Below are 16927 nucleotides of genomic sequence, written 5' to 3'. Positions count from 1 at the left end.
CATCAAACTACTCTCCTACTAATGTCTGGCCTACATACATCATTTACGATCTGGCCCCTGTGTGTGCGTGTAGGCGTGTGTGTGTGTGCGTGTAGGCGTGTGTGTGTGTGTGTGCGTGTGTATGTGCGTGTGAAGTGCTACCTTGTCACAGCCTCTACTGAGGAGACAGTGTCTTCCAGCAGTCCTACTCATTGCCGTAACCAGGGTTTGACTTGTAGTGAGGTCCGGATAGCTAATTGTATAGCTAATAGGCTATGTGTTTGTAGATGGATTGGGGTGAATGAACTTACAGTAACCATGGTGATAACGGCTGGCGTCATTTTTGATTGTTTTTTCTGTTCAACAAATAACATTTAAAAGGTTTTTTCTTGTATAAAAATACAGTAAAAGAGAGAGAACTTTCTAAACATTTACTGGGGTCAGTAGTCCTCTCTGTCTGTCTCAGTAGTCCTCTCTGTCTGTCTCAGTAGTCCTCCCTGTCTGTCTCAGTAGTCCTCTCTGTCTGTCTCAGCAGTCCTCTCTGTCTGTCTCAGCAGTCCTCTCTGTCTGTCTCAGTAGTCCTCTCTGTCTGTCTCAGTAGTCCTCTCTGTCTGTCTCAGTAGTCCTCTCTGTCTGTCTCAGTAGTCCTCTCTGTCTGTCTCAGTAGTCCTCTCTGTCTGTCTCAGTAGTCCTCTCTGTCTGTCTCAGTAGTCCTCTCTGTCTGTCTCAGTAGTCCTCTCTGTCTGTCTCAGTAGTCCTCTCTGTCTGTCTCAGTAGTCCTCTCTGTCTGTCTCAGTAGTCCACTCTGTCTGTCTCAGTAGTCCTCTCTGTCTGTCTCAGTAGTCCTCCCTGTCTGTCTCAGTAGTCCTCCCTGTCTGTCTCAGTAGTCCTCTCTGTCTGTCTCAGTAGTCCTCTCTGTCTGTCTCAGCAGTCCTCTCTGTCTGTCTCAGCAGTCCTCTCTGTCTGTCTCAGCAGTCCTCTCTGTCTGTCTCAGCAGTCCTCTCTGTCTGTCTCAGTAGTCCTCTCTGTCTGTCTCAGTAGTCCTCTCTGTCTGTCTCAGTAGTCCTCTCTGTCTGTCTCAGTAATCCACTCTGTCTGTCTCAGTAGTCCTCTCTGTCTGTCTCAGTAGTCCTCTCTGTCTGTCTCAGTAGTCCTCTCTGTCTGTCTCAGTAGTCCTCTCTGTCTGTCTCAGTAGTCCTCTCTGTCTGTCTCAGTAGTCCTCTCTGTCTGTCTCAGTAGTCCTCTCTGTCTGTCTCAGTAGTCCACTCTGTCTGTCTCAGTAGTCCTCTCTGTCTGTCTCAGTAGTCCTCTCTGCCTGTCTCAGTAGTCCTCTCTGCCTGTCTCAGTAGTCCTCTCTGTCTGTCTCAGTAGTCCTCTCTGTCTGTCTCAGTAGTCCACTCTGTCTGTCTCAGTAGTCTTTTCTGTCTGTCTCAGTAGTCCACTCTGTCTGTCTCAGTAGTCCTCTCTGTCTGTCTCAGTAGTCCACTCTGTCTGTCTCAGTAGTCCACTCTGTCTGTCTCAGTAGTCCTCTCTGTCTGTCTCAGTAGTCCACTCTGTCTATAAAGCAAAGTTATTATGAGAACTTAGTATCATATTTTTTCTCCTGCTGAGTTAGGCTCCATTTAATGTTGGCTTCATCCATTTAGCAAGCAGAGCCCTTCAATGTTATTGCAACAGAAGTGTCTGCCGGCAGCTAACCACCTGACTGACTGACACATCTATAAGCAACTATTTACCAGTTGTGCACTCATTCTCAGAGAGTCCGTTTGTTTTGGGGGATGACTGTAGACAGGGCAGAGGTCGCGGAACAGTTTTAAAATAGCCTTTTGTCCGGATTCTCTCAAACACACCGTCAACAGCGTCTCTATTGCCTACTTGAGCCGACTCCGAGCTGGGGCCGTTCGTTTCACGTCTCAGGCCCAACTAGTCAGGGTTCCACTCATTCACTAAGAGACAGGAGAACACAACACACCACTGGTCAGGGTTCTACACATTCACTAAGAGACAGGAGAACATAACCCACCACTGGTCAGGGTTCTACACATTCACTAAGAGACAGGAGAACACAACACACCACTGGTCAGGGTTCCACACATTCACTAAGAGACAGGAGAACATAACACACCACTGGTCAGGGTTCCACTGGTCAGGGTTCTACACATTCACTAAGAGACAGGAGAACATAACACACCACTGGTCAGGGTTCCACTGGTCAGGGTTCTACACATTCACTAAGAGACAGGAGAACACAACCCACCACTGGTCAGGGTTCCACACATTCACTAAGAGACAGGAGAACACAACACACCACTGGTCAGGGTTCCACTGGTCAGGGTTCCACACATTCACTAAGAGACAGGAGAACACAACCCACCACTGGTCAGGGTTCCACACATTCACTAAGAGACAGGAGAACACAACACACCACTGGTCAGGGTTCCACTGGTCAGGGTTCCACACATTCACTAAGAGACAGGAGAACACAACCCACCACTGGTCAGGGTTCCACACATTCACTAAGAGACAGGAGAACATAACACACCACTGGTCAGGGTTCCACACATTCACTAAGAGACAGGAGAACATAACACACCACTGGTCAGGGTTCCACTCATTCACTAAGAGACAGGAGAACACAACCCACCACTGGTCAGGGTTCCTCACATTCACTAAGAGACAGGAGAACATAACCCACCACTGGTCAGGGTTCCACTCATTCACTAAGAGACAGGAGAACATAACACACCACTGGTCAGGGTTCTACACATTCACTAAGAGACAGGAGAACACAACACACCACTGGTCAGGGTTCCACACATTCACTAAGAGACAGGAGAACATAACACACCACTGGTCAGGGTTCTACACATTCACTAAGAGACAGGAGAACACAACACACCACTGGTCAGGGTTCCACACATTCACTAAGAGACAGGAGAACATAACCCACCACTGGTCAGGGTTCCACTCATTCACTAAGAGACAGGAGAACATAACACACCACTGGTCAGGGTTCCACTCATTCACTAAGAGACAGGAGAACATAACACGCCACTGGTCAGGGTTCCACTGGTCAGGGTTCCACTCATTCACTAAGAGACAGGAGAACATAACACACCACTGGTCAGGGTTCCACTGGTCAGGGTTCTACACATTCACTAAGAGACAGGAGAACATAACACACCACTGGTCAGGGTTCCACTCATTCACTAAGAGACAGGAGAACATAACACACCACTGGTCAGGGTTCTACACATTCACTAAGAGACAGGAGAACACATAACCCACCACTGGTCAGGGTTCCACACATTCACTAAGAGACAGGAGAACATAACCCACCACTGGTCAGGGTTCCACACATTCACTAAGAGACAGGAGAACATAACACGCCACTGGCCAGAGTTCCACTGGTCAGGGTTCCACACATTCACTAAGAGACAGGAGAACATAACACGCCACTGGTCAGAGTTCCACTGGTCAGGGTTCCACACATTCACTAAGAGACAGGAGAACATAACAATACACCACTGGTCAGGGTTCCACACATTCACTAAGAGACAGGAGAACACAACACACCACTGGCCAGGGTTCCACACATTCACTAAGAGACAGGAGAACATAACACACCACTGGTCAGGGTTCTACACATTCACTAAGAGACAGGAGAACACAACACACCACTGGTCAGGGTTCTACACATTCACTAAGAGACAGGAGAACATAACACACCACTGGTCAGGGTTCCACACATTCACTAAGAGACAGGAGAACATAACACGCCACTGGTCAGGGTTCTACACATTCACTAAGAGACAGGAGAACATAACACACCACTGGTCAGGGTTCTACACATTCACTAAGAGACAGGAGAACATAACAATACATCGCTGGTCAGGGTTCTACACATTCACTAAGAGACAGGAGAACATAACACACCACTGGTCAGGGTTCCACTGGTCAGGGTTCTACACATTCACTAAGAGACAGGAGAACATAACCCACCACTGGTCAGGGTTCTACACATTCACTAAGAGACAGGAGAACACAACACACCACTGGTCCGGGTTCCACTCATTGGTGCGATTAGAACTCAGATCAAGAACATAAACATTCTGAGGTTTGATCAACACTGGGAGAAATATTTAAATGTTCCCCCCGTAATTGATTTTCTTTATTGTGTACAAAATAAATACTTTCATTATTACATGTTGTTTCAATTGAGAGAAAAAATGGCCGTGTCCTCATATATAGTTATGGCCATGGCCCCACTTTTCTCTGGCAACCGTTCACTTAGCTCTGTGATGTGGAACATCAGATTAGGCAGCTCTGCTGTGTGTGTGTGTGTGTGTGTGTGTGTGTGTGTGTGTGTGTGTGTGTGTGTGTGTGTGTGTGTGTGTGTGTGTGTGTGTGCGTGCGTGCGTGCGTGCGTGCGTGCAGAGTAGTGAGAGGAGACATTGTGCGAAATGCGCTGATTGCTGTAGTGGCCGGAGATTAGCAGTCTACAACAAAGAGTTAGAAAAATGTGACCCCCTGTATGCTAGATGAGTGGTTCCCAAATTTGTTATAGTCCCGTACCCCTTCAAACATTCACCCTCCAGCTGTGTCCCCCCTAGTCCAGTACCCCTTCAAACATTCACCTTCCAGCTGAGTACCCCCCTAGTCCAGTACCCGTTCAAACATTCACCCTCCACCTGAGTACCCCCTATCTCCGTACCCCTTCAAACATTCACCTTCCAGCTGAGTACCCCCCTATCCTCGTACCCCTTCAAACATTCACCCTCCAGCTGAGTACCCCCCTATCCTCGTACCCCTTCAAACATTCACCCTCCAGCTGAGTACCCCCCTATCCTCGTACCCCTTCAAACATTCACCCTCCAGCTGAGTACCCCCTAGTACTGTACCCCTTCAAACATTCACCTTCCAGCTGAGTACCCCCCTAGTCCAGTACCCGTTCAAACATTCACCCTCCAGCTGAGTACCCCCCTATCCTCGTACCCCTTCAAACATTCACCCTCCAGCTGTGTACCCCCCTATCCTCGTACCCCTTCAAACATTCACCCTCCAGCTGAGTACCCCCTAGTACTGTACCCCTTCAAACATTCACCCTCTAGCTGTGTACCCCCCTATCCCCGTACCCCTTCAAACATTCACCCTCCAGCTGAGTACCCCCTAGTCCCGTACCCTTTCAAAGATTCACCCTCCAGTTTTTGCCATCATTGTAAGCCTGCCACACACACATTATACTATACATTTATTAAACATAAGAACGAGTGTGAGTTTTTGTCACGACCCGGCTCGTGAGAAGTGACAAAGAGCTCTTATAGGACCAGGGCACAAATAATAATCTAATAATAATCAATCATTTTTTTTTTTTTTAAACCATCTTACATATAAAACCTTATTTGTTCAACGAAAATGGTGAATAACTCACCATGGGTTAATGAGAAGGGTGTGTTGAAAGGATGCACATAACTCTGCAATGTTGGGTTGTATTGGAGAGAGTCTTTTTCCACACAGTGTCTGTGCCTGTATTTAGTTTTCATGCTGGTGAGGGCCGAGAGTCCATTCTCACATAGGTACGTGATTGGAAAGGGCATCAGTGTCTTAACAGCGCGATTTGACAAGGCAGGATACTCTGAGCTCAGCCCAATCCAGAAATCTGGCAGTGGCTTCTGATTAAATTCTATTTTTACACAACCGCTTATTGCAATTTCCATGAGGCTCTCTTGTTCAGATATCGGTAAGTGGACTGGAGGCAGGGCATGAAAGGGATAATGAATCTAGTTGATTGTGTCATCCGTTTCGGGAAAGTACCTGTGTAATTGCGCACCCAACTCACTCAGGTGCTTTGCTAAATCACATTTGACATTGTCCTTAAGCTTGAGTTCATTTGCACACAAAAAATCATACAATGATGGAAAGACCTGTGTGTTGCCCTTGTTAATGCAGACAGAGAAGAGCTCCAACTTCTTAATCGTAACCTCAATTTTGTCCCGCACATTGAATATAGTTGCGGAATCCTAGATTCAGATCATTCAGGCGAGAAAAAACATCACTCAGATAGGCAAGTTGTGTGAGAAACTCGTCATCATGCAAGCGGTCCGACAAGTGAAAATGATGGTCAGTAATGAAAACTTTAAGCTCGTCTCTCAATTTAAAAAATGTGTCAAAAACTTTGCCCCTTGATAACCAGCGCATTTCCGTATGTTGTAAAAGCATTACATGGTTGCTGCCCTAACCATTGCACAGTGCAGAAAACATACGAATGGTCACTGTAGTGTCCAAAACGTCTTTCAAGCTGTCAGGCATTCCCTTGGTAGCAAGAGCCTCTCGGTGGATGCTGCAGTGTACCCAAGTGGTGTCGGGAGCAACTGCTTGCACGCGCGTTTCCACTCCACTATGTCTCCCTGTCATCGCTTTTGCACCATCAGTACAGATACCAACACATCTTGACCACCAAAGTCCATTTGATGTCACAAAGCTGTTGTCACGTTCCTGACCTGTTTTCTGGTAGTTTTTGTATGTGTTAGTTGGTCAGGACGTGAGTTTGGGTGGGCAGTCTATGTTTTCTGTTTCTATGTTTGTTTAAGGGTGACCTAATATGGCTCTCAATTAGAGGCAGGTGGTTTTCATTTCCTCTGATTGAGAGTCATATTAAGGTAGGTGTTTTCACACTGTTTGTTGTGGGTGGTTGTCTCCTGTGTCTGTGTATGTCGTTGCGCCACACGGGACTGTTTTCGGTTTGTTTGCATGTTCGTTCTTTTATGTAGTCAGTTTCCCTGTTCATGCGTTCTTCGTTATGTAAGTTCGTGTCCAGGTCTGTCTACATTGTTTATTTGTTTTGTAATTTTCCAAGTGTTTTTCGTGTTCGTGTTCGTCTTTAAATAAATTCATTATGTCATCATACCTCGCTGCACATTGGTCTTCCGATCCCTCTCTCCTCTCCTCGTCCGAGGAGGAGGAAGAGCTAGAAAGCCGTTACAGCTGTCCAGTACTTTAAAAATATCCTCTCTTGTTTTCCTGGTTTCCAGCGGTTTGCAGAAGAGGATGTCTTCCTTAATTGACCCCCCATAAACGTAACGGACATATACCAGGAGCTGTGCCAGGACAGCCACGGCTGTTGACTCATCCTGCTGAAACTCATAGATCATATGATAGAATGTGTCAAGTAAATGATAGATCATATGATACAATGTGTAAAGTAAATGATAGATCATATGCTAGATCATAGGATAGAATGTGTAAAGTAAATGATAGATCATAGGATAGAATGTGTAAAGTAAATGATAGATCATAAGATAGAATGTGTAAAGTAAATGATAGATCATATGCTAGATCAAAGGATAGAATGTGTAAAGTAAATGATAGATCATATGCTACAATGTGTAAAGTAAGTGCAGGAATCTAAATGGGGTTTTGCTAGAAAGGACTGAGGGAGAATCCGTCCTCACAAACTGTCTATGATAGATCACATTCTAGATCATATTCTAGATCATATGACAGAATGTGCAAAGTAAATCATAGATAATATTCTAGATTGTATTCTAGATCATATTCTAGATCATAATAGATCATATTGTAGATCATATTCTAAGTCAAATTCTCGATCATATTCTAGATCGTAATAGATCATATTCTAGACCGTAATAGATCATATTCTAGATCATGTAAGATCATATTCTATATCATAATAGATCATATTCTAGATTACATTCTAGACATATTCTAGATCATAATCTAGATCATAATAGATCATATTCTGGATTATATTCCAGATCATATTCTAGATCATAATAGATCATATTAGATCATATTCCAGATTACATTCTATATCATAATAGATCATATTCTAGATCATGTTAGATCATAATAGATCATATTCTAGATTATATTCTAGATCATAATAGATCATATTCTAGATCATAATAGATCATATTCTAGATCATATTCTAGATCATAATAGATCATATTCTAGATCATATTCCAGATCATAATAGATCATATTCTAGATCATAATAACACGGGTGGTCCCGTATGGCTCAGTTGGTAGAGCATGGCGCTTGTAACGCCAGGGTTGTGGGTTCAATTCCCACGGGGGGACCAGGATGAATATGTATGAACTTTCCAATTTGTAAGTCGCTCTGGATAAGAGCGTCTGCTAAATGACTTAAATGTAAATGTAATAATAGATTAAATTCTAGATCATAATAGATCATATTCTAGAAAATAATAATAATGTATTGAGAGTGAATATAGTTGTCATCAGGACTAACTTCTGAAATACACTTCCTCTCTACTAACCACACACACACACACACACACACACACACACACACACTCTTCATCAGTCATATTTGCTGTAGCCAGTCTATTACATCTACAGTCTCTGGAGATCAAGAGGTTTGACACTACAACCAACGTGTGCATCCTAAATGGCACCCTATTCTCTTTATGGTGCACTACTGTAGACCAGGGCCCATAGTAATAAACTACTGTAGACCAGGGCCCATAAATAAACTACTGTAGACCAGGGCCCATAGTAATAAACTACTGTAGACCAGGGCCCATAGTAATAAACTACTGTAGACCAGGGCCCATAGTTATAAACTACTGTAGACCAGGGCCCATAGTTATAAACTACTGTAGACCAGGGCCCATAGTAATAAACTACTGTAGACCAGGGCCCATAGTTATAAACTACTGTAGACCAGGGCCCATAGTTATAAACTACTGTAGACCAGGGCCCATAGTTATAAACAACTGTAGACCAGGGCCCATAGTAATAAACAACTGTAGACCAGGGCCCATAGTTATAAACTACTGTAGACCAGGGCCCATAGTAATAAACTACTGTAGACCAGGGCCCATAGTAATAAACTACTGTAGACCAGGGCCCATAGTAATAAACTACTGTAGACCAGGGCCCATAGTTATAAACTACTGTAGACCAGGACCCATAGTTATAAACTACTGTAGACCAGGGCCCATAGTAATAAACTACTGTAGACCAGGGCCCATAGTTATAAACTACTGTAGACCAGGGCCCATAGTAATAAACTACTGTAGACCAGGGCCCATAGTAAAGCACTACTTTAGACAAGGGCCCATAGTAAAGCACTACTGTAGACCAGGGCCCATAGTAATAAACTACTGTAGACCAGGGCCCATAGTAATAAACTACTGTAGACCAGGGCCCATAGTAATAAACTACTGTAGACCAGGGCCCAAAGTAATACACTACTGTAGGCCAGGGCCCAAAGTAATACACTACTGTAGGCCAGGGCCCATAGTAATAAACTACTGTAGACCAGGGCCCATAGTAAAGTACTACTTTAGACCAGGGCCCATAGTAATAAACTACTGTAGACCAGGGCCCATAGTAATAAACTACTGTAGACCAGGGCCCATAGTAATAAACTACTGTAGACCAGGGCCCATAGTAATAAACTACTCTAGACCAGGACCCATAGTAATAAACTACTGTAGACCAGGGCCCATAGTAATAAACTACTGTAGACCAGGACCCATAGTTATAAACGACTATAGACCAGGGCCCATAGTAATAAACTACTGTAGACCAGGGCCCATAGTAATACACTACTGTAGACCAGGGCCCATAGTTATAAACTACTGTAGACCAGGGCCTTAGTAATAAACTACTGTAGACCAGGGCCCATAGTAATAAACTACTGTAGACCAGGGCCCATAGTAATAAACTACTGTAGACCAGGGCCCATAGTTATAAACTACTGTAGACCAGGGCCCATAGTAATAAACTACTGTAGACCAGGGCCCATAGTAATAAACTACTGTAGACCAGGGCCCATAGTAATACACTACTGTAGACCAGGGCCCATAGTAATAAACTACTGTAGACCAGGGCCCATAGTTATAAACTACTATAGACCAGGGCCTTAGTAATAAACTACTGTAGACCAGGGCCCATAGTAATAAACTACTGTAGACCAGGGCCCATAGTTATAAACTACTGTAGACCAGGGCCTTAGTAATAAACTACTGTAGACCAGGGCCCATAGTAATAAACTACTGTAGACCAAGGCCCATAGTTATAAACTACTGTAGACCAGGGCCCATAGTTATAAACTACTGTAGACCAGGGCCCATAGTAATAAACTACTGTAGACCAGGGCCCATAGTTATAAACTACTGTAGACCAGGGCCCATAGTAATAAACTACTGTAGACCAGGGCCCATAGTAATAAACTACTGTAGACCAGGGCCCATAGTTATAAACTACTGTAGACCAGGGCCCATAGTAATAAATTACTGTAGACCAGGGCCCATAGTAATAAACTACTGTAGACCAGGGCCCATAGTAATAAACTACTGTAGACCAGGGCCCATAGTAATAAACTACTGTAGACCAGGGCCCATAGGAATAAACTACTGTAGACCAGGGCCCATAGTAATAAACTACTGTAGACCAGGGCCCATAGTAATAAGGTACTGTAGACCAGGGTCCATAGTAATAAACTACTGTAGATCAGGGCCCATAGTAATAAACTACTGTAGACCAGGGCCCATAGTAATAAACTACTGTAGACCAGGGCCCATTGTAATAAACTACTGTAGACCAGGGCCCATAGTAATAAACTACTGTAGACCAGGGTCCATAGTAATAATAAACTACTGTAGAACAGGGCCCATAGTAATAAACTACTGTAGACCAAGGCCCATAGTAATAAACTACTGTAGACCAGGGCCCATAGTAATAAACTACTGTAGACCAGGGCCCATAGTAATAAACTACTGTACACCAGGGCCCATAGTAATAAACTACTGTAGACCAGGGCCCATAGTAATAAACTACTGTAGACCAGGGCCCATAGTAATAAACTACTGTAGACCAGGGCCCATAGTAATAAACTACTGTAGACCAGGGCCCATAGTTATAAACTACTGTAGACCAGGGCCCATAGTAAAGTACTACTTTAGACCAGGGCCCATAGTTATAAACTACTGTAGACCAGGGCCCATAGTTATAAACTACTGTAGACCAGGGCCCATAGTAATAAACTACTGTAGACCAGGGCCCATAGTAATAAACTACTGTAGACCAGGGTCCATAGTAATAATAAACTACTGTAGAACAGGGCCCATAGTAATAAACTACTGTAGACCAAGGCCCATAGTAATAAACTACTGTAGACCAGGGCCCATAGTAATAAACTACTGTAGACCAGGGCCCATAGTAATAAACTACTGTAGACCAGGGCCCATAGTAATAAACTACTGTAGACCAGGGCCCATAGTAATAAACTACTGTAGACCAGGGCCCATAGTAATAAACTACTGTAGACCAGGGCCCATAGTAATAAACTACTGTAGACCAGGGCCCATAGTAATAAACTACTGTAGATCAGGGCCCATAGTAATAAACTACTGTAGATCAGGGCCCATAGTAATAAACTACTGTAGACCAGGGCCCATAGTAATAAGGTACTGTAGACCACGGCCCATAGTTATAAACTACTGTAGACCAGGGCCCATAGTAATAAACTACTGTAGACCAGGGCCCATTGTAATAAGCTACTGTAGACCAGGGCCCATAGTAATAAACTACTGTAGACCAGGGCCCATAGTAATAAGGTACTGTAGACCAGGGCCCATAGTAATAAACTACTGTAGACCAGGGCCCATAGTAATAAACTACTGTAGACCAGGGCCCATAGTAATAAACTACTGTAGACCAGGGCCCATAGTAATAAGGTACTGTAGACCAGGGCCCATAGTAATAAGGTACTGTAGACCAGGGCCCATCTTAATAAGGTACTGTAGACCAGGGCCCATAGTAATAAACTACTGTAGACTAGGGCCCATAGTAATAAACTACTGTAAACCAGGGCCGATAGTAATAAGGTACTGTAGACCAGGGCCCATAGTAATAAACTACTGTAGACCAGGGCCCATAGTAATAAACTACTGTAGACCAGGGCCCATAGTAATAAACTACTGTAGACCAGGGCCCATAGTAATAAACTACTGTAGACCAGGGCCCATAGTAATAAGGTACTGTAGACCAGGGCCCATAGTAATAAGGTACTGTAGACCAGGGCCCATAGTAATAAGGTACTGTAGACCAGGGCCCATAGTAATAAACTACTGTAGACTAGGGCCCATAGTAATAAACTACTTTAGACCAGGGCCCATAGTAATAAACTACTGTAGACCAGGGCCCATAGTAAAGTACTACTGTAGACCAGGGCCCATAGTAATAAGGTACTGTAGACCAGGGCCCATAGTAATAAACTACTTTAGTCAAGGGCCCATAGTAATAAACTACTGTAGACTAGGGCCCATAGTAATAAACTACTGTAGACTAGGGCCCATAGTAATAAACTACTGTAGACCAGGGCCCATAGTAATAAACTACTGTAGACCAGGGCCCATAGTAATAAGGTACTGTAGACCAGGGCCCATAGTAATAAACTACTGTAGACCAGGGCCCATAGTTATAAACTACTGTAGACCAGGGCCCATAGTAATAAACTACTGTAGACCAGGGCCTTAGTAAAGCACTACTTTAGACCAGGGCCCATAGTAATAAACTACTGTAGACCAGGGCCCACCAATAGAGGAACAGGATATTACCAATAACAACATGGTCACCACTAGAGGAACAGGAGATTACCAATAACAACATGGTCACCACTAGAGGAACAGGAGATTAATCAATAACAACATGGTCACCACTAGAGGAACAGGAGATTACCAATAACAACATGGTCATCACTAGAGGAACAGGAGATTACCAATAACAACATGGTCATCACTAGAGGAACAGGATATTACCAATAACAACATGGTCATCACTAGAGGAACAGGAGATTACCAATAACAACATGGTCATCACTAGAGGAACAGGAGATTACCAATAACAACATGGTCACCACTAGAGGAACAGGAGATTACCAATAACAACATGGTCACCACTAGAGGAACAGGAGATTACCAATAACAACATGGTCATCACTAGAGGAACAGGAGATTACCAATAACAACATGGTCACCACTAGAGGAACAGGAGATGAACCAATAACAACATGGTCACCACTAGAGGAACAGGAGATTACCAATAACAACATGGTCACCACTAGAGGAACAGGAGATTACCAATAACAACATGGTCGTCACTAGAGGAACAGGAGATTACCAATAACAACATGGTCACCACTAGAGGAACAGGAGATTACCAATAACAACATGGTCGTCACTAGAGGAACAGGAGATTACCAATAACAACATGGTCACCACTAGAGGAACAGGATATTACCAATAACAACATGGTCATCACTAGAGGAACAGGATATTACCAATAACAACATGGTCACCACTAGAGGAACAGGATATTACCAATAACAACATGGTCACCACTAGAGGAACAGGAGATTACCAATAACAACATGGTCACCACTAGAGGAACAGGAGATTACCAATAACAACATGGTCACCACTAGAGGAACAGGAGATTACCAATAACAACATGGTCATCACTAGAGGAACAGGAGATTACCAATAACAACATGGTCACCACTAGAGGAACAGGAGATGAACCAATAACAACATGGTCACCACTAGAGGAACAGGAGATTACCAATAACAACATGGTCACCACTAGAGGAACAGGAGATTACCAATAACAACATGGTCGTCACTAGAGGAACAGGAGATTACCAATAACAACATGGTCACCACTAGAGGAACAGGAGATTACCAATAACAACATGGTCGTCACTAGAGGAACAGGAGATTACCAATAACAACATGGTCACCACTAGAGGAACAGGATATTACCAATAACAACATGGTCACCACTAGAGGAACAGGAGATGAACCAATAACAACATGGTCGTCACTAGAGGAACAGGAGATTACCAATAACAACATGGTCACCACTAGAGGAACAGGAGATTACCAATAACAACATGGTCGTCACTAGAGGAACAGGAGATTACCAATAACAACATGGTCACCACTAGAGGAACAGGAGATTACCAATAACAACATGGTCGTCACTAGAGGGAGAAAAGTAAAGAAGTTGACAAGACATCTCCAGAGAACAACACGGTTTTGCTTCTTCCAGGAGCTCTGGAAACCCAGAGGAGTAAAATGTATTGAGCTGTTCTGTTGTCTGTACGAATCCACGTTATGTGGAGGAAGTACAAGGACCTAAAAATACAGCCTCTCCCACCACCAACCCCTCCTCCTCTCCTGTGAGGTGTAGCCTCTGGTTTACCAAAAAGGGCTACTGTCACACTACAGAGCACAGACAACAGTTAACGCAGAGTCACACTGTCACACAAACACTACAGAGAGAACACAATGCAGAGTCTTCCTCCACAACGTGACTGTCTGTTCCAGAGGAATCTTCCAGAACACCAGCTATGCCTCATCCTTGCTTTTCGCCTCTGTTTGGTTCAAAGAAATGTACGACCGTTCTTTACCAGTATGAGCTTAACATGTTCTACCAAAAAACATGAGCTCAACATGTTATTTTTCCTGCTCGTCTCCCTTAAACCAAAACCATTGAATGGTCATTGAATAGTATTTTGGGGCTGCACAGCCACAAGAGATTAATAGTTGTAAAATCAATGTTTGACAGTTCATATTTTGTTTGTGAATTAAACCTACTGTAACTCTTCAATTGCATTTTTGATGTTCTATAAGTGGCGTGAGGCAGAGTCTTACAGATAAATAAAGTACCACATTAGCTACGAATAAGGTTGCAACATTCCAGTAATTTTCCCAAAATTCCCAGGTTTTCCAGAAATCCTGGTTGGAGAGTTCTGTTTTTCCTGTTAATTCCCTCTTAATTCTGGGAGTCATATAACCAGGATTTCTGATAAATCTGGGAATTTTGAGAAACACTAGCTACAAAGCTTCATGGCAACTCACTCCAGCACACCCAGCTCAACTGCAGATCAGATATTCCAGTCATGAACACCTCAGCTCCCCCTAACTACAGATCAGATATTCCAGTCATGAACACCTCAGCTCCCCCTAACTACAGATCAGATATTCCAGTCATGAACACCTCAGCTCCCCCTAACTACAGATCAGATATTCCAGTCATGAACACCTCAGCTCCCCCTAACTACAGATCAGATATTCCAGTCATGAACACCTCAGCTCCCCCTAACTACAGATCAGATATTCCAGTCATGAACACCTCAGCTCCCCCTAACTGCAGATCAGATATTCCAGTCATGAACACCTCAGCTCCCCCTAACTACAGATTAGATATTCCAGTCATGAACACCTCAGCTCCCCCTAACTACAGATCAGATATTCCAGTCATGAACACCTCAGCTCCCCCTCACTACAGATCAGATATTCCAGTCATGAACACCTCAGCTCCCCCTAACTACAGATCAGATATTCCAGTCATGAACACCTCAGCTCCCCCTAACTACAGATCAGATATTCCAGTCATGAACACCTCAGCTCCCCCTAACTACAGATCAGATATTCCAGTCATGAACACCTCAGCTCCCCCTAACTACAGATCAGATATTCCAGTCATGAACACCTCAGCTCCCCCTAACTGCAGATCAGATATTCCAGTCATGAACACCTCAGCTCCCCCTAACTACAGATCAGATATTCCAGTCATGAACACCTCAGCTCCCCCTAACTACAGATCAGATATTCCAGTCATGAACACCTCAGCTCCCCCTAACTACAGATCAGATATTCCAGTCATGAACACCTCAGCATCAACACACCTCCTGGTTACCGCCTGGTTAAGGGCTGTTTTCTAGGCTGTGTTACCACTGGGTTAAGGGCTGTTTTATAAGCTGTGTTACCGCTTGGTTAAGTGATGTTTTATAGGCTGTGTTACCGCCTGGTTAAGTGATGTTTTATAGGCTGTGTTACCGCCTGGTTAAGTGCTGTTTTATAGGCTGTTACCGACTGGTTAGGTGCTGTTTTACAGGCTGTGTTACTGCCTATTTAAGGGCTGTTTTACAGGCTGTGTTACCACCTGGTTAAGGCCTGTTTTACAAGCTGTGTTACCACCTGGTTAAGGGCTGTTTTACAGGCTGTGTTACCACCTGGTTAAGGGCTGTTTTATAGGCTGTGTTACCGCCTGGTTAGGATCTGTTATACAGGCTGTGTTACCACCTGGTTAAGGGCTGTTTTATAGGCTGTGTTACCGCCTGGTTAGGTTCTGTTATACAGGCTGTGTTACCACCTGGTTAAGGGCTGTATTACAGGTTGTGTTACTACCTGGTTAAGGGCAGTTTTGCAGGCTGTGTTACTACCTGGTTAAGGGCAGTTTTGCAGGCTGTGTTACCACCTGGTTAAAGGCTGTTTTATAGGCTGTGTTACTACCTGGTTAAGGGCTGTATTACAGGCTGTGTTACCACCTGGTTAAGGGCTGTATTACAGGCCGTGTTACTACCTGGTTAAGGGCTGTTTTGCAGGCTGTGTTACTACCTGGTTAAGGGCTGTATTACAGGCTGTGTTACCACCTGGTTAAGGGCTGTTTTGCAGGCTGTGTTACTACCTGGTTAAGGGCTGTATTACAGGCTGTGTTACCGCCTGGTTAAGGGCTGTATTACAGGTTGTGTTACTACCTGGTTAAGGGCTGTTTTGCAGGCTGTGTTACTACCTGGTTAAGGGCTGTTTTGTAGGCTGTGTTACCGCCTGGTTAAGGGCTGTTTTGCAGGCTGTGTTACCACCTGGTTAAGGGCTGTATTACAGGCTGTGTTACCACCTGGTTAAGGGCTGTTTTGTAGGCTGTGTTACCGCCTGGTTAAGGGCTGTTTTGCAGGCTGTGTTACCACCTGGTTAAGGGCTGTATTACAGGCTGTGTTACCACCTGGTTAAGGGCTGTTTTGCAGGCTGTGTTACTACCTGGTTAAGGGCTGTATTGCAGGCTGTGTTACTACCTGGTTAAGGGCTGTTTTACAGGCTGTGTTACCAC

General features: G+C 44.2%; 1 non-coding gene across 1 annotated transcript; it reads left to right on the top strand.

Moving 5' to 3' along the window:
* Positions 1 to 8005: 8005 nt before the first annotated feature.
* On the top strand, positions 8006 to 8082 carry trnat-ugu (transfer RNA threonine (anticodon UGU)). The gene has a single exon. It is a non-coding gene; the product is annotated as a tRNA-Thr (tRNA).
* The last annotated feature ends 8845 nt before the right edge of the window (positions 8083 to 16927 follow it).

The sequence above is a fragment of the Salvelinus fontinalis genome, chromosome 34 (assembly GCF_029448725.1).
Source record: "Salvelinus fontinalis isolate EN_2023a chromosome 34, ASM2944872v1, whole genome shotgun sequence".
In the NCBI taxonomy this organism is placed as follows: Eukaryota; Metazoa; Chordata; class Actinopteri; order Salmoniformes; family Salmonidae; genus Salvelinus; species Salvelinus fontinalis.
This window is presented reverse-complemented; position numbering and strand designations above follow the sequence as displayed.